The sequence below is a fragment of the Notamacropus eugenii genome, chromosome 7, assembly GCF_028372415.1.
Source record: "Notamacropus eugenii isolate mMacEug1 chromosome 7, mMacEug1.pri_v2, whole genome shotgun sequence".
NCBI lineage: Eukaryota > Metazoa > Chordata > Mammalia > Diprotodontia > Macropodidae > Notamacropus > Notamacropus eugenii.
In genome coordinates this window covers 164,375,221-164,397,679 of record NC_092878.1, presented here as the reverse complement: position 1 = coordinate 164,397,679, position 22,459 = coordinate 164,375,221, and the positions used below count along the sequence as shown (strand labels likewise).

General features: G+C 39.7%; 1 long non-coding RNA gene across 1 annotated transcript in view; it reads left to right on the top strand.

The window, feature by feature from the left end:
- LOC140514881 (uncharacterized) overlaps positions 1 to 20,195 on the top strand; it is a 58,118-nt gene extending 37,923 nt beyond the window's left edge. Inside the window, exon 2 of the long non-coding RNA XR_011970764.1 lies at positions 19,831 to 20,195. This is a non-coding gene — a long non-coding RNA (uncharacterized lncRNA). The remainder of the gene's footprint in view (positions 1 to 19,830) is intronic.
- The last annotated feature ends 2,264 nt before the right edge of the window (positions 20,196 to 22,459 follow it).

The following is a 22,459-nucleotide window of genomic DNA, read 5'->3' as shown; positions in this document are numbered from 1 at the left end:
AAAAAATCAACAACAACAACAACACCTCCATCTTAACTAGGTGAACTCTGACTGGCTTTTGTTAACTGTTCATTGTCAACCTAGGATTAAAGATCTGCGAGCCTTCCCTTACCAAGGATGAGCTTCTGATCATCATACTCTAGTAGTGTGGAGCTCAGGTGGCTGGTGTGCATGTGTCTTGAAGAGATGACACCCCAAACTCACTGTCCAGCAGAGATTGTGAGACCAGCAGTCACATCCTTTTCAGGGAGCAAAGAAGCCCAGGAGAAAGCAAAGAAGCCCTAGGAAGGCAAGAAGGAGGAGACATCAGAAAGGCAACACACAATGGGGGAGAAGCAGAGATACAGTGTGATTGACGCTTAGGTACCCAGACTTCAGAAAACAATGTTCACATGGATCACATATGGAAAGAGGAGCGTGATGACATCAAGAGACAAACTGATATCCCTGAAGCTTTAGAAGTGCAAGTAGCCTCATCAGGCATGTGCCCCAGCCACGTATGTGCTCCTGATGTGTGTCCCTCTGGGTGGGCTTTGGAAACACATTTTTCTGTATTTATTTTCTAGACTGGGGGGTAGGGAGTGGAAAAGAAAATCCTACTGACGTTTTCCTTGTTATGTTACTTCATTCCATAGTTTGGATGTGAACCACTTGTGTCTTTTAGCTGACGAGTGAAAACTGACCCCTTGGTGGGGGTCAATGCTATGAGTACATGATGTAGGAGAGGGCACCTTGAATCTGGGGTGACTTTTGGAGGTCCCACAATTAAGGGGGATGACTGAGTTACTACATATAATAGTATTATGTTGGTATGCAATGGTACAAAGGGTCTTTGAAAGTAAATGTGGAGAATTAGAGCTAAACAGAATCATGGAGTCCATCTCATTTAAGCCTCTTTATTTTACAGAGAGGAAATAGAAGCCCATTTACATAGCATTATGTGTTACATAGTGACAGTAAGTACAAACCAAACACATCATATGCATCATAATAATGAGATGTCATTTCTTCTAAAACATCACACATAGAGTTGGCTGCTCCTGACCTTGCGTTTCAAGCTGACTGACTCTCACGGTTCCCAGGTTACATGGGAACCCTCACCTCACCAGGTGTTTCCACATTGGAGGTCTCATTCAACAAGAGGAGTGCCTTTGTTTCAGGGTTCCTGTCACCATCCTCAGGCTTCCTGAGTCAAATCCAGGGCTTTTCATTCCTAACACAATTCTCTTTCTACACCACTGGGTTGCCTCAAGTTCAAGCTACTTGATTAATTTAATTTCTTCTTCCTGCTTTCCAAAGGTTTGTCTTTCTTAAAACTGTAATATGAGAATTATATTTTGTCTAATTACATATTTTCATATATTTATATATTTTATTACAAAATTTTATTTTCTAGAGATAACCTAGAGGTACATGAACTTATAGATTAACTTTCAGTTGTATGATTCACTCTTATGCATAAGAGGCTAACCATTACCATGATGTATTTTGTAAGGTTTGTTGAGATTTTACAACATAGAGAACACTAAAAAAAAGTCACAATTATTTAAAATTAGATTTTACACCAACACTTCAAGAGACCATTAAATAACATTTATTTTAATAGAACACCTATGAACCTACCTGTGAAATTAATACTGATCCATCATGAATTTATTAGCATCAACTCAATTTCAATGAATTCCAGATGGGTCCATTCAAATGATACCAGATTTATTTCACATATTACACATATGGAATTGTTATTAGGGCCCAAAACCTGAATGGAATTTTTTGTTTGTTTGTTTGTCTTCTGCTGATCATAAGAAAATTAAAAATGAGTGCTCATTTCAATACTGCTACCCAAGTCTGAAAAGCTAAAATTCAGATATTGCGCTTCTGGGCAGAATATGTATTCCATTTGGAGCTGATTTCCTTTTATGGATGAACCTTAAAAACTGCTCCCACATTAATGAATAATAACCTGTCTGATTTTTATGAAATTTACTTGAAGAACTTTGCTGGATTCAGTGTTTTTAAGACCAGATTAGCTGTAACTAGGTTCTGAGACCAAGACCATAGGATAAGGGCAGCGAGTAATGCCTGAAGTCATCTAAACACATTTCTAAAGCCATCATATTACAGATGAGGAAACTGAGGCCCAAAGAAGAAAAGTTTGCCCAAAGTTATATAGGTAGTAGGGTTGATTTTGGCCCAGTAATTCTTATAATAAATCTTGTTCTCTTTCCATAAATCACAGGCACAGCCTTTCACAATTACTCATGATGCCCTGAAGTACCCTATAAGATTCAAATGTTCACTCTCTACTTTCTTCTACCTCATAGAATCCTGGATACTTTTAAGGCTTAGACCATTTCCACTTTTTGAAATTATTTTGTGTATTTTTTTTTTTGTAGATAGTTTGTATTACATGTCTGTGTAAACATGTCACATCTACTCCACTTAGAGGGCAAAGATTATCTAATTTGTGTCTTTAAAAAACTTTTTAATTTATTTTTACTTTATGGTATAAAATAAGCATTTCCATAACAGTATAATAAAGCAAATGATTGCACACGGAACTACAAATCTATTATGGACAACTTGCTCTTCCTTTTAAAGATTTAATAAAAATATCACGCAAATGTCATCCCCCCCCCCTTTTTCACTTTCCTCCTGCCTTAGAGATGGCCACCATCAGAACCAGGATTGTGTGTGTGTGTGTGTGTGTGTGTGTGTGTGTGTGTGTGATCATTCTATATACTTCATTTCATTCGTTCTTTCTCTGGAGGAAGATGACGTCTTCCTTCATATGTCCTTTGTAGTTAATTTTGGTATTTATAATACTGAAAATGTCCTATTTGCTCAGTTGCTCTTAATGCAACATTGCTGTTACTGCATACAGTGTTCTCTTGGTTCTGCTACTTTCTCTCTTCATTTTTTGTGCAAGTCTATCCATGCTTTTCTAAGACCAATCAGCTCATTATTTCTTATGTGCAGTAGTATCCTTCCCAAATGATGGGCATCCCCACAATTTCCAGTTGGCCACCAGAAGAAGAGCTGCTATAAACATTTAAAAACATATAAGTTCTTTTCCTTTTTTCCTAATCATCTTTGGAAATAGACCAAGTAGTGGTATTACTGGGTGTAGGTAGTTTAATAACTTTTTGGGATAATTCTCATTTTTGTCTTTGAAGTCTCAGTGTCTAGCTCACAAGAGCAGGTGATTACTTGAATTGAATGGATTTGTTTTATCTTAAGAATCTGGGGACTGGTTGTTCAGGAAAGGTAGTTACTTTATTGCCTTGATACCCCTAAGGCCTCAAATACTGTAGACCTTGAAGGGCTTACATTGAAAACTTAGCAGTCACATAAATTCTTTGTTTATAATTTAACATAGAGATCCTGTACGATTTTGAGAAGGAGGATGGTCCCATGGGGCTACCACTGGGGACCTGTTCATAAGCTGAAGCTGCTAGATTCTATGCAAATTTTAGATGGTGACATTTGCAGACTCCAGGCCATATGAATGGGTGAGCAGCTTTGGGTCTTTACACTCTCTCTACCTTTTTACAAACTGCTTTGATTCTGAGAGAGGGGGACAGGACAGGTTCTATGAAAAGCTATTTGAAGGCAGTGAAACCTTTGGGGCAGACTTTCACTTTAGGGATTTTGTTGTTGCTAGTGTTAAAGGGTAATATGAGTCCTAGTCGGAAGGGGACTCCTTGGGGTCAGAGTAAAAGACTGAGAACTGTTTTCCAAGAAGACTTTTTATAGTCCACTAAAAAGTCTCACACTGGGCCAAAAGTGCACTACCATTTCTTCATATTAAAGAAAGACAACCACCTTGGAGGAGATGGAAGGTTACTCAGATGGAGGATTTAGCACTCCCCAAATCCATCCTCAAGATGATAGCACTAATGGATTTTCTCCCTTAAAAATATAACAGGCATCACCAATGTGACTGAACACTCAATATTTTTCAGTGTTATGCCATTACTGTATTTAGAAGTTATTATTATTTTAAAAGTCTCCTTTCATCTTCGTTTCAGAAATGGAAACTAGAGAGCTTGGCCCAGATGAATTGTAAACCACTTCAGCACAGCATCATGTATATTTCATTTATCTCATGTTGTCAAAGAGAGAGCTATTCCTTGCAACTGGATTTTTTCTCGTAAGCTCATGCTTGCCCCTTTATGCACCCAGACTTTCTTTGTAATTTTCCTATTTTTGAAGGATCTGCTTATAAAATGTAGGATGTTCTCCTACATCTCCTTCTACAAAGTCATTGAACTGTCATGATCTTTTTAGCTGGTGTGTGGTGACTAGAAGCCTCTCCCTGATAAGGGCAAACTTTCAGCTCTTAAGTCATAACCAGGTCAAGCTGAGTATCCCCCAGGCTTAGAAAAAGGCTTTCTTTCTTTTCCCTGTATTTGGAATTTTATCTTGTATTTATTTGAATGAATAAAAAAAAATTATTAGGTGCATACTACATTCCAAGTACTATGCTAAGTGCTAGAGATACAAATAATTAATTCAGACAGTCCCTGATCCCTTAAGAAATTTACTTTCTAATGGAGGAGACAGTGCATCTAGGAAGGTTCAGCTACAGAACTGCTAACAAGGTCTGGTCTTGGGGTGCCACTGCAGGGTAGATGGAAAGGAGAGTTGGACAGCCATCTCATAGGAAGGATTGTAGTAGGGGTAAGGATGGAGGTGGGGAAGGGCTCCCAGGATTCAATTTCACATCCTATCCAGCCATCTCCTCCTCTGCCAGCTATCACTGACCTTCTCTCCACTTGGATCAGCACCCTTAACACTTTACTTGAGATATTGATCTCCACACATGGGTCTTTAGGAATTCAAGTCCTGGTCCCAGGGGAGTCAATTCACTCAGATTTAGAGCTTCTGCCCTAGTGCCCAACCAAGTGGATTTGTTGACTGAGTGTGTGTGAACTGGCTCACTCAGCCCACTAAATCTCTTGGCAGGCCCTAGACATTAGACCTCCTTCAACTGACCCTTCTTCCACTCTGTTCATGGCCTGTCCATTCTCTTTATTCTTGAAACACTTGGATCTGTCCTCTCAAATCCATGTTTGGTCTTTATGTACAGCAGGGCTTCTCCCTCCTTGGCTAGTTCAGGTATTTGGTTCATCTCCACATCACCTCCTACATGCGTTATAGTTTTTTCAGTGTCCTATCTTCATCTGTTTTCTCCTCTTGGACTTCAGACTCCTTGAGGACAAGGGCTATGTCTTATTCAGTTATGATTCTTTTGGCTCCTACTGTGTAATGGCTCTCCAGTGCCATATATATGACAGATCATAACAACATACTGTACAGATGAAAGATGGGGTTGAACTGCAGCTATGATAGATTCTCATAAGAAAGTAAAAGAGGGGGTTACCCATTTGTGACATGACCATGCCTTGCAGAGCATGATGTGCCCCATTAGTAAGTGGCATGAATGGCAGCCCTTGGTTCTTGTAGCACTATGACCTATGATGTATTAATATTATTATCTCTATATTACAGAAGAAGAAACTGAGGTGGGAGACATTAAGCCACTTGCCCAGGGTAATATAATTAGGAAGTATCTGAGGAAAGATTTGTACTCAGATCTTCCTGACTCCACATCGAACACTCTTACTTCTACCTCTGGCTTCCCTGAAATCTCAGCTAAAATCTTACTTTGTGCAAGAAACTTTTTTTGGTCTTCATTAGTGTGATTTTAAAAATAAAGTTTTATTTAAAAAATTAATAGGAATCTATTTTCTATCCGTCCCCATTCCACACCCTTGAGGAAGAAAAATGAAAAAGGAATATGAAAAAGAAAAACAAATGTACCAAATATCCCTAGTTAAGGATAACAAAATCCCTCCATCAACATATATGTGCATATATACACATACACATATGTATATATGTAAATATATACACACATACATATACATACACACATGTATACAAATATACATACACATATACGTATATATGCATACATACATACATACATGTATATGTCTTCTTCTGCCCCTGAAATTCATCTGTCAGGAGGTAGGCAGCATGGTTTGTTATTGGTCTTTGGGAATCAGATAGTCACTGTATTTCTAGTAGCGCTTATAGCTTTCCAATTTGTTTTCACAGTCTTGTTGCTAGTATATAAATTGTTCTCCTGGTTCTGCTCATTTAGTTATTCGCTGACTTATAAAAGTCTTCAAAATTTTATGATGTTGATGTAGTATGAGTTGCTGTGATTATTTTACTTCTTTCTGCATCAGTTCATATAAGTCTTTCCATGCCTATGAAATCATCTATTTCCTCTTTTCTTGTAGCATGTAGGATTCCATCCCATTCATATTACACAATTTATCCAGCCATTCCTCAATCGATTCCTCCTTAATAATGTTAGTGACTTCCCTCTGAGATGATCCCTGATTCATCCTGTGTACATCTTTGAACATAACAGGCTTTCTTTTGTCTCTCACATTAGAAAGTGAGTTTTGGGAGAGCAGGGACCATTGTTGCCTTTCTTTTTATCCCCCAGTGCTCAGCCTAGTGCCAGACAGGTACTTATTGAATTAAATTGAATTTTCATTACTTGACCAACTTGTCTGTTTTCCTATTATTTATGTCTTCACTGTTGTGTTTTATGCCCTTTATCACATAAGAATCCTTGTTAGTGGCAGCTTATGTGCTTACATTTATGAGCATCTTCCCATTGTCCCTTGGGTGATTCTTAATTTTGATTCTTCCAAGATCATAGCTGCCTTGGTCAAATGAGATATTTGTAAAACACACTTAACATTGAACTTGTCACATAGTAGATGCTATATAAATGCTTATTCCATTCCCTTCACCCCATGATTCTGAGCCCTGTAGCACTACTGGGAGAATAGTGGTGTCAAAGAAATGGACTTTGAAAGCAATGAGCCATTATGGATTGATGGAAACATAGTACAGTTTTCCCAGTGTAATATAACTCAGTCTTCTTCACTTGGAGGCCAATGCTATAGAATTTGTGGTATGGCTGAGAGTTATGGAACTCTGTAGTCTCTGAAGAATTGAAACTGAAGATCCCTCCAAAGGTAGGTTGCATGAAGGAGATATAGAAGCAAAAAGGAAGATAAGATGGCCATATGGAAAGATAACAGATATACCAACCACACATTCCAGTGGTGTCATCATGGGCCCAAGATCAAATTCATTTAAGGCCCCCAGCATATAGGGTGACCCCCCTGGCCCTACCCTATGGAAATCTAACAAGCATCCATGGACAAATCACATAGGGTGGATAGGTATGGATGAATTGTAGAAGGATTACCAAAACTGATGAGATCATACAGTTACAGACTATCATAAGACTATCATAAGAGGTAGAGATTGAACATACCTTTGAGATAATATATAACTCTTTTACTTAAGAGATGAGAAAGTGTGATTAGAAAAGATAAAATGAGGTGTCCAAAGTCACAGGGATGGCCAAGATTCAAACTAAGATCCTTGTGGGCTCTGACTTCTAGACTTTTCTTCTTTACCACATTGCTTATCTATTTGCTCATTTCCCACCTTTATTTCCTAATAATCTAGGTGGTGCGGTGGATAGAATGCTAGGCCTGGATTCAGGAACCCTTCTTCCTGAGTTCAAATGTGGCCTCAGACATAATAGCTGGGTAACTTTAAGCAAGTCACTTAATCATGTTTGCCTCAGTTTCTTCATCTGTAAAATGAGCTGGAGAAGAAAATGACAAACTACTCTAGGATCTTTGCTAAGAAAATTCCAAAAGGGGTCATGAAGAACTGGGCGTGACTGAAAAATGACTGAACAACAAAGCATTTCCTAAACTGGGGCTTTGTGTTAGGGCTAGGCTTGGACCATTACTTGAGGGAAGGTAGGGTCTCTGCTTCATCCTATTTTGTCTTCTCTGAGATTCTCTGCCACTTCATTTGAGTATTAAGTTCTTGTTCCTCACATATCTCAGAGATGGTTCAGGAGAAAACCTGCGTATTTTCAGTGCTCCTTCATGATAAAGTCTCATCTTGGTTGAAGCAAACTCCAATCCTGCTTTGGTCTGAGTGACAAAGCTGAATGCCTGGCCCTGGTTGGACATTAAGTCCAACCTGTGCTCCATTCCATCAATTAGCTGGATGACTCTTCTAGTTTAGAGTGAGAGAACTGTTGGCTCCTCTTGCTCTGAGCTCCTTGCCCTGGTCACTTAGCTGCAGGAAAGAGTACATTGTTGGGTGATATAAAGCTAACTGTGGCACTGGGGAGAATGTTGAGTGGTAGACAGAGAAATAGACATTGTTTGATACCTGAGGAAAGGCAAGGAACTGGAATTTAGCATGAATTGGAGAAGACCTTCAGCTAGGCTTTGTATCCAGGCAAGGAGCAGTCATGGATGCAGCTTAGACCAGTTCTGAGGGTGTGTAATGTGCAAGGACAAAGAACAGAAACAAAAAAAACAATCAGGTAATGGTGTTGGAATGGGGTCATGACTTCAGCCCACAGACTCAGAGTTATTTCTCACTTCTTCCGCGTCTAGCTTTTTGTACCTACTTGGCACATTCTATCTTCCCAATTAGACAATGAACTCCTTGAGAACAGAGATTGTTTTTTGTCTTTTTTTTGTATCCCCATTACTTAGCACAATACCTGGCACATAGTAGGTGTTTAATAAATGCTTACTGAATACATGAATGAATGCTTTTTATTCCTAAACTCTGGATCATCAGTCTCTTAATTTTAGCCAAGCTATCATTTATGATTGCCCTTGCCTTTTTAATTACCCTAAGAGGAATCTTATAGAAACCAGGGCCCTTGTAGGTTTTTGAAGTAGAAAGTAAGAAACAAGAGGTTAGGGAAGAATTGTTCCTTCTCTTTCTAGAGAAATCTTTCTTCCTGAATAATCTCCTTAACCATTAAAGACATTCCCCTCCTTCCCCCATAAATCTTAGCTGTGGATTTGTTCTGCATTTAGATGAAATCATGGTACTGGGCCCCTTTGGTGAGAAATATTTCCTGATGAAGGTGAGAAAGTTAGTGCCCAGCATTTATAGGTCCTATTCTATTTTAAAAGCTGTCCTTTTTCTCCTGAAAGTTCAATTCCTGGATTTCTAACATATTTCTCATTTGGATTACTCATCCAAGTTGGGTTTCTCTTTTTAGTGATTGGGTGCTCACTCAACTGATGAAGCAGAAGGTAGCTTCCAAGAGCTGCCAGGGTCCAAATGGTCCATGTCCTTGGGGACAATATAGTGCTGATGCTGGAGGTACCAGCTAGCCTGATCCTTGGACAACAATCACACAGCCTCTTCTCTCATGTCCTAATAGGATCTTGGCCTAATTTAGAAAATGAGATTTTTCAAACCCTCTTCCCTTTGAGGTTTTACCTGATCAGCATATAAACCTGTGTAGTGAGTAATGTACATGAACATTAATGAGATTTCTAATATTATAATGAGAAAAAGAAACCTGTCTGACCTTAGGAATGCACAGTCCTATCAGACAAGAAGACCTACAATTTTGGAAAACTGATTTAATTGCATTCAGTAAATCTGCCCTTCAGTTGTTGAATTCGTGTCCAATAAAACTGTGCACAGATTCTTCATGCTGCTTAAGTCTTGTACTATTTATTTCTCCGATACCTTTTAGAAATAAAATCCCAACACTGAAACATTTCAAAGTGTAAGCCTTTCATGACCTACAAAAATTGAAGCACTCTCTCAAATTTTGTGGACCCTGTAAAAAACAGCTCCCTAGAATCCTCTTATCAGCCTTTTATGCAGCCAAAATAAACAGCCTTGAGAATTATAGCCAACAAATGCCCCCCTTCTTGACCTGTCCCCCACTTCTCAGACTACCTATTGTGCTTAGGACTTGTTACATGGTATGTATGGAGTTGATTTGATTTGACCATAACTTTAATGGGAAATGAATCTATCAGTTGAATCTGGGCAATCCCAGTTACTTGTTTGATCAAATTGTAACTGAAATCTGTTAGATAAATAAAACAATTTAGTGACCTTTACTATCCATGTCCTTGTAGATGCAAAATATTTCAGTCATAGAAGATCCTTCATCTTAAATCTTTTCCTCTCCTCCTTCTATCTACTAGTTACTACTAAAACCTTACTCCTTTCAGATGACATAACTTCCCTGACCATCCTTTCCATTACCAGCTGCATTTTGCTAATTATCCACAGCTCACTGATGGAGCTGGGGGAGGTGGAATATTCCTTTCTCTCCATTGGTACCTCTGGGTTCTTCCCTTACCCTCATCACTCAATAGCCTCTCTTTCTTTGAGGTTCATTCTATTTATTTACCACACAAAATACTAGTAACAGTTGTCTACTGACCCCCCAGATTATTCCCTTTCTTTTCTCAATGAGTTCAGTACTTGGATTATAATTTTTTTCCCCTAGGCAACTTCTGCCTTCATAGTAATGGAATGAAAAACATCCATTTTGACTCTCTCAAACACCCTAAACAACCAATTCCTTAGTCTACTCACTTCCTATGATCTCCTCCCCTGCTCCACCTCACTCACACACAAAAATGATCATACCCTTGGTCTTGCCATGACCCATATATGTACTGCTTCCAAGTTAAAGAATTCTTAAGTTGTCTTATCCAACCATAATCTATGCCTTTTCACCTCTCCCTCTGCGTTCCCTTACCAAACCCTACTCTTTGTCTACATCTTCACCTCCAATCCCTTGACCCCTAAGTTGTCTCCCAGATCATCTCCTCTGCTTCTCTCCTCTTTTCTCTATCTTGACCTCTTGGTGAACCAATTCAACTCTATGTTGTCCTCTTCTCTTGAATCTGCAGCCTATTTATCATATCACTGATTATTCCCAGCCAAATCTCAGCTTGGATCATTCCTACCTGCTATTTTCAATCCTAAACATGTGCTACTGAATGAAAATTAAGAAAATCACACATCTATCTGACTACTCCCAGGCAATCCTACTATTCCTCCCTGTAATGCCAGTTCAATATCCATTGCAGCTGCTATGAATATGTATATGTATTCTTGGGTTTGTTCACAAAATATAATAAACTTTCCTCCAAGATAAAACCAAAATATTTATTTGGAACATTGCTATTAGGATACCAGAAGTCAAGATTTAGTAGGTACTCATCACCATTCCAGGGAGCACCCACATTTCTTTCCCTCAAGCTTCCTTATAAGGAAGTTCCCCTAGGCAAGTTCTTCCCTCCACTTGTTTCTCTCTCAGTCTGTTTTTTTCTCTGCCCACACACCTTTCCCTCCAAGCAATATAATATATACTGTTTTGGCTTAGTACTGAGAAGCTTTAAAATCAGCACTTAATTGGAAAGGTGTGGGAATCCCTGTGAGTTCCATGTGAGGCCTATTAATGGGCATGGAAGATCTTATATCCCATTAATTTAACATTCCATTATCAACCCACTCTTCTACTCTCCTTAGACACTATTCTGAACCTTTTCATCTCACCTCAAACCTTCTGTGGCTCTCCATACCCCCACCCTGTCAGGTGATAACCTCCCTTCATATTATACAGAAAAAAATTAGTACATGTTCCATGAACTCCCTCTTGTTCTCTCTTCCTCATCCTCCATCTTTCAAATGCCTTCTGCCACCATTTACTCCTTCATCCTTTTTTAACATGACAAAGTGAGTTATATGGAGTGTTCCAATGGCCATAAAGGTGATCTAACAGCACTGTGGAGCACTTAGAGCTTGGTTAGACGTCAAAGAAGCCAAGGTCATTTATTGCATCCCACTATCCATTGACCTGAGTTTTATCTTTTCACTGGAATTTGATGACTCAAGGAGAAAGTGAAGCTGCATCACTGCCTTATTTAAATCCAATTCATATGCAAGTCAAAACATCATACCATGATGTCATTGGTCCTCTTTGAAAATGAAGGATAAACAAGACAACAGGAGAAAAGCGCCATAGTTCTGGCTAAGGCTAACCCTTCTACTTGAATAATCAGTCCTATTGCATCCCATTTTCTCCAGCAGATTGCTTCCTCTGTCATCCTTACTCTATCATCTATCTTTCATTTCTCCCTTTTTACTGGCTTCTTCCTACAAACATGCACACTTCTCCCTCCTCCTGATAAACCCCTCACTATGATCCTGCAACTCTTCTGTCTTTTGAAGATAAACTTTTCAAAAAAGTCATCTACAGTAGGTGCCTCTACTTTCTCTGCTTTCATTCCCTTACAATCTGGCTTCCTACCTTACATTCCACTGAAACTCCTCACTCTCTCTTTCCCCCTCCTCATATCTAGCTGTTGTCTGTGCCTCTGGATTTCACCTTTACAACATCTCTGAGATAGGCCCCCTTTTCTCCTCTGACGCTGCCCCCATCCTGGTGCAGGCCCTCATCACCTGGACCCATTGGTTAGCTGGTGGGTCTGCCTACCTCAAGTCTCTCTTCTTTCCAATCTATCATCTATTAAGCCACTAAAGTGATTTCCCTAAAACACAGGTCTCATTATATCACACTAAGCATTACTGCACCCCGCTCCACACCTAGTAACTCCAGTGACTCCTGATTGCCTCGAAGATCAAATACAAAATACTCTGTTTGCCATTAGGAGCTCTTTATAACATTTCCCTCCTACCTTTCCAGTCTTCTTACATATTACTTCTCAACATTCAGTCTTAGATCTAGTGACACTGGCTTCTTGGTTGTTGTCTGAACAAGACATTCCAAATCTCTGCTCTGGATATTTACTCTGGTCATCCCCTATGTCTGGACTACTCTCTCTCCTCTTCCCCACCTACTAGCCTTTCTGACTTCTTTTAATTCCCAACTAAAATTCCATATATTTTTGGAAGCCTTCCCCAACCCTTTTGAATACTACTGTCTCTTTTGTAGTTGTTTCTTGTTTATCCTCTATGTAGTTATTTGTTTGCATGTTTCTTCTCTCATTAGATTATAAGCTCCTTGAGAGAAAGAACTGTCTCTTGTCTCTTTTTGAATTTCCATAGCTGAGCACAGTGCCTGGGTCATAGTAGACTCTTATGAAAAGTTGATTCATTGATTGCTCATTTCCCCATCTATCCCAGCCTCCCTGGAAGGGAAATATATCCCTTGCCTCTTCCAGAGAAAAATTCCCATTTCCCCTGTTTCTCAGTCATTTCCCACCACTATCACTAATCTCATTAGTTTGAGTGGTAGACACCAGGTTTATAGAGAACAATACAAAAAGCCATAGGAATGGGAACATGATCATTTAGGGAAGCAGATTTAGTGCTGGCTGTTTTGACTGATAGTTGACAATGAAAAATTGCCTCATCTCTCCTTTACTCCTTCCCCCACCTCCACCCCCATTGGGTACAAGGGAACTAGAACTTGGAGTAAAGAAGACCCGAGTTTCAATTCTGTCTCAGACACTCACTATGTGACCCTAGAAAAATCACTTAATTCTTTCTTCCTTGGAAATGGGAAGAATGATAGCACCTGCCTCACAGAGTTACTAAGAGGATCAAATAAACCACTAAATGTAAAGCATTTTGTAAACCCTAAAAGTTTATATAGATGTTGCCTATTATTATTATAATGACTAATAATAATAATTTTCTGGCAATCGAGTGGGGAATAAGGGCTTTGGGCTAAGCTCTTGTTAATGAGTGAAGAGGAACCAAAGAGCTCCAACTGCCTCAGCCACCCATTCCTACTGAACACATCTGCCTTGGCCCTATCACCTTTCAGCAGTCTCAGTCTTGTCCTTTTGACTTCTGACCTTCATAGATTTACCTTGGCTACCTTCAAAGGGTCTCAGGGGAGGGACCCATCATCCTTTCTTTTGTCAGTCCTACTCCTCCGTGGCTAGGCAAGATAGATTCCAACCTCCCATCTCTCTCCCACAATCCTCCTCTACTGCAACGTTGAGCATAACCAGCATTTGGGGACTCTGAGTGAGAAATGTCTGTTTGCCTGCCATAGTCCCTTTCTGAGTCCTAAGTCTGCATAGTATTGTGGGAAAGCAAAAAAGTCACTGTCATAATTAATGTCAGTGACTTAGGATTTTGAACCTTGATATTGTTGAAGTATAGAGTAGGAAAACAAAGTTTCTTTCAAGTGAGAACTAAGATTCTTGCTAGTATTTGAAGTAGGAATGGGGATAGAGACAGAGACTGGACCTATAACTATTGGTATAGAGAACTTTCAGATGGGAAACTCCTTCTACTAAAGCAAGTCTGCACCTCCCCTGCCAGTTATAGTAGTGAAGGGACTTGCCCAGGGCCACACAGCCAGTATGTTAGAAGTGGGTTCTTTGTGGCTCTGAGACCAGCATTTTATTCACTATACCCCACTGCCTCTTGTAAATGGAAAATTTTGTAAAATATTGAGTTAGGACATTTTGTTTGTTTCAACCTCTCTCATTAGGTTTAGGAATTATTTCTGTAGCATCTTCAACAAGGTACCTCTGCCTGAATACCAGTGTGGTAGAAAGACCCCTGTGTTTGGATTAGGGGGAACTGGGGTTGAATACCAACTCTATTATGTAGTGACATTGGCTCTGTACTTTCTCCTCTCTGCGTCTCAGTGACCACCTGGTCCTACCCATATGGATAAGGACATACATCCTGCCCCACACATGACAAATGGCTCATTTCCTACTGCCCACCATATCTCTCCTACCTTGGAAAAAAAGCCTCTCTTGATCCTTTCATCCCTGCTAATTATCATCTTATTTTTTCTTCTGCCCCTTTGTAGCTAAACTTCAAAAAGTCCATCTCCAATGGGTATCTCCATCTTCCTTCTTCTTACTTTCTTCTTAACCCCTTACAATCTGACTTCTTACATTATCATTCCACTGAAGCTACTCTCTCCAAAGTTACTAGTGATCTCTTAAGATGCCAAACCCATTGTCCTTTCCTCAGTCCTCATTACTCTTGACCTCACTGCAGCCTTTGACACAGTTGATAACTCTTTCTCCCTTCATACTCTTTTCTCTCTAGAATTTCAGGACATCGCTCTTTTTTCTAGTTCTCCTCTTACCTATCTGAGTGTTTCTTCTCTGTCTCCTTTTTTCGATCCTCTTCCACATCACACCCTCTGCCCTGGGTCCTCTTCTCTTCTCCCTACTTCACATAGTGATTCTATCAGCTCCTAGGGATTTAATTACCATCTTTATGCTGTTGATTTTGAAACCCACCTATTCTTCCCCAAAACTCTCTGCTGACCTGCACTCTTTCATCTCCAACTGCCTTTCAGATATCTTGAACTTGATGTCCAGTTGGCATTTCAAACAGTGCATCCAAAATGGAACTCATTATCCTTTCCCCCTATACCCTCTCCCCCTTCTACCTTTTCTGTTACTGAAGAGAGTAACACCTTCCTCCCAGTCCCTCAGGTTCACAACCTAAGATTCATCCTGGATTCCTCACTATTTCTTACCCCCTTAGGCAACGAAGGATGAACACCCTCCCCCCACCATACATTTAGCATTTTTACTTTTTCTACATCTCTTGCATATTCCCTCTTCTCTCCTCTGACACTGCCTGCCACCACTTTGATGCTGGTCATTACCTCATGCCTGGACTATTGTAATGCCCTGCTGGTGGGTCTGGCTGCCTCAAGTCTCTCCCTACTCCAACCACTCCTTCATCCAGTCACCAAAGTGATTTTCCTAAAACAGAAATCCAATCATGTCACCCCTCCTAACATAAACTCTAGTGGCTCCCTGGTGCCTCTAGGCTCATACAAAATGTTCTGTTTGACATTGAAAGCCCTTTATAACCTCACATCCTCCTACCTTTCCAGTCTTCTTAGACTTCACTCCCCCACACATACCCTTTGATCCAGTGATACTGGTCTCCTGGCTATTTCACAAATAGGACACTTCATCTCTTGACTGAACATTTTTTTCTGACTGTCCCCCATGCTTGGAAAACTTGCCCTTCTCTGCTTCAACTGATGACTTATCTGGTTTTCTTGAAGTTCCAACTAAAATCCCATAGGTACCAAACCTCTCTTAATTCTGGTACCTCCCCTCTGTTACTTATTTCCTATTTATCCTGTATGTTGTTTGTTATGGAGTTATTTGTATGTTGTCATCTCCCCATTTGCATTGTTCTCTCCTTGGGGGCAAGGACTGTATTTTGACTTTTTTGGTATTTCTAGCATTTAGCACAATATTGACATATAGCTGTTACTCAATAAATGTTTATGGAATGAACAAATGAATAATTCTCATATAATGTAGGCTCAAGACCCTCTGCCATCCTGATTGCCCTTCTTTGGATGCTTTCTAGCTTATCAGTGTCCTTAAAGTATGGTGAACACAGTATCTCAGATGAGATCTGATGAGAACAGAATTGAGTAGGACTATCACCTCCCTGCTCCTAGAAGTTAGGCATCTCTTGATGTATCAGGTTCACATTAGATTTTTTTGGTTGTCATATCATACTGCTGACTCATACTGAGCTTTCAGTCCAGTATGACTCCAAGACCTTTTATAGAACAATTATTTATCCGTAGTTACACTGTCTTACATTTGTGAAACTGATAATTTTTGCAATAAGTGCAAGACTTTATATTTATTGAATTTTCTTCTCAGATTCTGCACAAGACATTGGCCTATTGAGATGCACTATCTTACCTATCCTTCCCTACTTTATGTTTCATGCAAAAGTGCTGAGCATGCAATTAGCATACATTTATCCAAATCATTGATAAAAATGTTAAAAAACATAAGGCAAGGGTCAATCCTTGGGGTACTGCATTTGAAGATATGCTATGTTTAGACTGAATCATTCCCATGTTTAACCTTTAAGAATGACTCTTTGGGTCTAGTCATCCGACCAATGAGAATCCATCCAGTTGTCTTATCATCCAGTCCACACCTCTTAATTATCTCCATAAGAATAGTTGAGATACTTTATCAAAACCTTTGGGAAAATCCAGGTCAAGTATATTTTCAGCATTTACTTCATCTATTAGCAGTGTTCCTGGCAAAAAGGAAATGATCTTAGTCTGACATGGACCTGTTCTTGATGAAGTAATGATGGTTTTTTGTAGGTACTGTTTTTACAGTTAGGTGTTGGTCAACCATTTCCTCAATGATCCATTCTAAGATATTCCCAGGAATTGAAGTCAAACTTCCTGGCTGATAGTTTATAAACTGTTCTTTTTGCTTTGAAAATTGGGTTACTTGCTCTTCTCTAACCTTGTGGTAGGCACCTTGCCTGTAGTCAGTAAGACTTATTTTCATAGGTTCAAATCTGATATCAGATACTTACTACCTGTGTGATACTGGGCAAGTCACTTAACCCTATTTGCTCAGTTCTTCATTTGTAAAATGAGCTGGAGAAAAAATGGCAAGCTAATCGTGTATCTCTTATAAGAAACCTCAAATAGGAATCACAAAGATTTGGACATGACTGAAACGACTGACAATGACAACACATCTTATGGCACCCACTCCCACTTTTGTGATCTTTCAAGTATCACTCACAATGTTTCAGCCAATTAAATCAACCAGCATTATGTGTAAACATATGTGCTTACTGTGTGCCAGATGCTGTTCTGAGTGCTGAAAATACAAAGTAATTATAGCTGCCACTTATTTAAGGACCTTCCTCTTTCTTCCTAACTTAGATCAAACAAATGAGTAAGATCCTTGTGTTGTCACTATTCTCAGGTCATTCTGAGGTTTAGCATTCAGGACATTCTTTTTATAGGATCATGCCACTCTCATATCCATTCTCTGTTACTGGTTCTTTGTTCTATTTTCAATATATTTCCTTTTCCAGATATAATTTGACTGGTGAGCTCCTTCAGTATCATGAAGAATCATACGTCTCTTCAAACAAATCACATTTTTCTTCCTCATTTGAATTGTTTCCCATTGTACTTTCCATCCATCCTGCACTGACTTCTTCTGTATCCATTTAGTCCAAGGGACTCTAACTCTATTTCTTCTGAACCCTATAATCTGCTTTCCTCCAAATCTAGGATACATGTTAGTTTGTTCCTGGGGTTTTTTTTCTATGATCAGGTGAATTAAATTTGTCTCATAGAAAATAATTCTGGTTTCCATATTGTTTCTGTATACTATAGCCTGAGCACCAAGCCCATTGGTATGGGATTCTTTCCTCAGTGGTGGTAAGCAATGCTTCATGTCCTTGTGAGGGGCACGTAGAGTTGAGGAGTATATTGATAATGCATTTTTGCTTATTGTTAATATAATTTAGGGTTAGAGTTAGCATTATTGATAGGCCTGAACATTAAGGGGAGTTTGATTAGGGAAGATTTGTAGGAAGGCCCACACATTTTCTTAATGTTCTAATGAGGCACTGGTTATCAAGGGTTGTGATGCCCTCTGGCTCTGAAAAATGTAGAAGTACTCTGAGGTGAGGTTTTAGTTTGGGGTTTACTCATCAAAAGTGTTTGTTTGGCCAGAGGAGACTCTGGGTAGCCACTAAGGAGTCCCTCAGCTTTGAAAGCCCAAACATTGGTATTGGTAACTGTGTTTACATGTAATGGTCAGACTGTTGGATCTATCTTTTGATCTGTGATGTATGTATTGTTTATGTCAGGCGGCTGAAAACTCTGTCTGTTGGTGTATATTTCTTCGTATTTTCTCTGAAGTTCAGGGTACTGACTTGTTTTTCCCCTGAATTAAGTCAATGATATATTTGTGCTTGATTAAAGTGATTATTGACCCCTCGAAAGTAGCCTTTCCTTTTAGAAAAGAAGATCTAAGAACCTGTGACAGCAGCCCTACCCCGCCTCCCCATGTATGTCAGGGTGCTTGCTTTTACAGGGAGAACGTTAGTGTCTTCAGCAGTCTTCAAGCTGTGAATCACATTAGGCCCTGCAGTTGCTTTGGGCATTTCTGGCTTCCAGCTTCATGAAAGAAACTGGACAATGCCCACCCCATTTTAGGTTATTGAAGGAAAAGTGGTATTGAAGGAAATACCTGCCATGAGAGGAGCTGGCAGTCTCCATCATGTCCTCACACCAAGTTTGCTATACTAGGGACTTTGGAGAATTTCCCCTCAGGTGAGATATAAGATTCTCTCTTGGTGGAGCTGAGTTGCCTTGCTCCTTTTGGGACCCAAGCTCCTTCACTTGGTATTATCAGGTATATGTTCTCATATGTATACCTTCTCTGATTTTTGGTTTGGTTTTGTAATTTAATTTGCATAGATGGGTTTCTGTGATATTCACAATGTATGTTCTTGTAACTGGTGGGAAAGGAGTGAAACCTTGGACATAAAGCTTGAGGTCCTGTTTCTCCCAATAATGAATCAGAGATCAGAAGTTAGCTTGAACCTGAAAATCATATCTCCTAAATTAATACTATTTAAGGGAACAGATAGAAATAATTCTAGCCCAGTACCCTCTCTCTCTCTGAGAGTGGAATAGCCAAGATTTTGCTGACCCTAACTTTCTGCTTCCCCTCCTGGCAGGAATGAAAGTCTCTTGGAGAAGGGTAGGAGGAGAAGAGGCTAGAGATGTCTTTTCTGTTTCCCTTTGAGATACACAATGACATCTTTGTGCTACAGGTTGGGGGATGGCCCTCACTACAATGCTGAAGAGCAGTAGTCAGAGTCCTTGTTTCTGTAAGTGTCTCTATTAGAGTTCTGAGCAGGCATATGCCCCCAATCAAGTAAACCATCAAGGAATACAGCTCCCCACTCAACTGATCCACATGAAAGGGCAGAAACACCTTATATCCGAATGACAATCTAGCTCTCCACCTAATGTTCCTCACTTTCCCTACATAACTGATCCATCCTTCTCGGGTTAATATATGTTACTGACCTCTTTCACACTATTTTTTGATGAAATGCTGTATCTTGTTTCCTTTTGTCATTTTGTCTTTTCAGAAATTCCTTTTCCATAAATTCAGTTCCTCTCAGCCTACCTGTTGACTCAGCTCATCTGTCACCCAAATTTCTTCAGACAATAAAGGCTTATTTAGAAATAAATCAACATTCTTCCAGTGTCGTCATTTGGACCCTACAGGCCCTGAAGAATTGAAGGTGACCCCTGCCCAAGGGCAATAGTGAGACACAGCGTGGACATGAGCTGGCTGAAGTATGATACCATCAAGGAATCGTGAAGGAAGGGTGGTGTAAATGATATCACCGAGGAAACATGGCTGAAAATGAAGTGGGGTTGGGAACAAGTGGAAGCATTTAAATCATATGTTTATGATTTCAAAATAAACTAAGAAAGTATCTCTAACAAATTGAATGGCCTCATAAAATGAGTTCAGAAAGACCTGAACAAGAGTCACCTTACTTGGGATGCTTGTAATCTCTGCTACTGGGGATGCTAATGGTAGTGGATCACTTGAGTTTGGGAGTCTTGAGTTGTAGTGGGCTGAATTTAGTATGGCACCAATATGGTGAGGCCCTGGAGTGGAGAATCATCAGCTTACCCAAGGAGGGCCCTAGGTCAGAGAAAACAAAACTAGTCAAAGCTTTCAGTCTGACCAGCAGTAGGATGGGGATGGCAAGTGGTCACTACACTTCCATCCTGGAGAAGAGAGGGAGATCCAGGCACACATGCACACACAAAGAGCCAGCCACACACAATTAGTAAGCATAGAGAGCTTCTGTTTGTACCACTGGAGTTAACATTTGCGTTGATGAGTTCGCAGATTATATAGTACTCTGGGAATTAGTGACAGTAGAATTATCCCCATCTTACACATGTGGACAAGTGAGGCCAAGGGAGGTACCAAAACTGGGACACGAACCCAGATGTCTCCATTCCCAGTCTAACATGTACTGTGCTGTTTCAGCTAAACTACTGACTTACTCGCCCATTTCATTAATAGACTATTTGAAATGCCAGGATTTAGGTTTTATTCCCTGACTTAGGAAAGATGAAATGACTTATAACTTAGCATGGTTTGTGGGTTAATGAGTACCTGCATAACCCTTTGTATTTGGATTTTTAATCTTGTTCTGCTTTATTTCATTAGACAGAAGACAGTAACTGTTTTTTCTAATTCAGCAACACCCGGAGAAATGGTTCCTGTCATTTACTATGGTGTGTTACTGGGACTGCTTAGGTGAGAAATCTGTCAGGCAGTAATACTGTTTCCTTTGGAGTGTTTGGAGAGCCCTCAGGTGCTATTGCAAAGGAAGACAAGATTTGTTCCTACTAAAACACATACTTTATTGCTTTTGCCCAAGTAACAAACACAGAGACAAATAATAAAGAGAAAACAGTAAAAATCACTCCTATGATGTGTAATATACCACCAAGAAGAATGGCTTAGCAGACAGAAAACTGCCCTAGCAGTGCATCCCCTTTGGCCTACCATCTTTCCTTCTTTCCTGCCAGGGGGGAATTAAGCACCACAAGCCTCATAATTGAAATCTATAGTTCTGAAGTTGATGTATTTTTTCTACCATCCATAGAGTACTATACACATCAACACCATGGGCCATAAAACTGGGAAGTGAAGGTTAGGATGGCAGCAGACTGGATCCCAGATGGAAACATAACCTTGCATCATCCCTTATCACCCAACTTTTGAGTGAAAAATCAATACAGAAAGAGACAAAAAGAGAGATCTTTGTAAAGAATGTTCTTTCAGAGACCTTAGAAATGACAAGACTAACTCCCTGGACCTGGGGTTCTTCTGGCCTATGTGGTCCATTGGAATATGTAAAGCTAGGATACTCTCTTAGCTGAAAGGTGGAAATGAGTTCTTAATTTTTAGAATAGTTGTTCATCTTGTCAGGGATTCTTTGTATACAGGGTGTCTATCTTTAAGTGGGAAAAAGGTGATTTGACCCCAAAGGAAAAAGGGAAAGAAAGGAAAGAATGGAGTTACAAGAGGAGGAAAGAAAGAAGGATGAGAATGCTGGAAATGAAGGATAAAGGAAAAAAGGAAAGGAAGGAAAGAGGGAAGGAACCCCATAAGATGGGGAACCAAGTATAATGTTGGTTGGTTCCCTCAAGATCATACAACTTGTCACATGTATAGAGAGCACTGCATTGTGGTGGAAGTGAGAGACTCAAATAGACTGCTCCAGAGATCAAAGCTGGTGATGTGCTTGAATATGAAATTTTAAGACTGTGATGCTAGAAGCTTCTAAGTGAAAGAAGTAAGAAGATACATGTGAGAATCAAATTCTCCTTTAAGAATGTTACATAATAATTGAAGCTGTCCTTTTTTCTTTGTGTTTTTTGTCACTTCACCATATTCCCAGCACAACCTTTGGTGCCTAGTTGATGTTTGATACATATTTGTTGACCTACCTACTGTAAACAATCATCTCTGATTCACCGGACCAAGATCAGGTTCAGGGATAAACATGAGCCTGATTAATGATAGGCAGCTAGGTAGCATAGTGCCTCTGCTCTACTCAATAAACTCCCATGGCTCCCTGTAGCCTCTGAGATGAAACACAAAATTCTTTAGTTGGCATTCAGAACGCTTTGTAATCCAATTCCCTTTTACCTTCTTTTACCTTACCCCCTTGTACATATTCT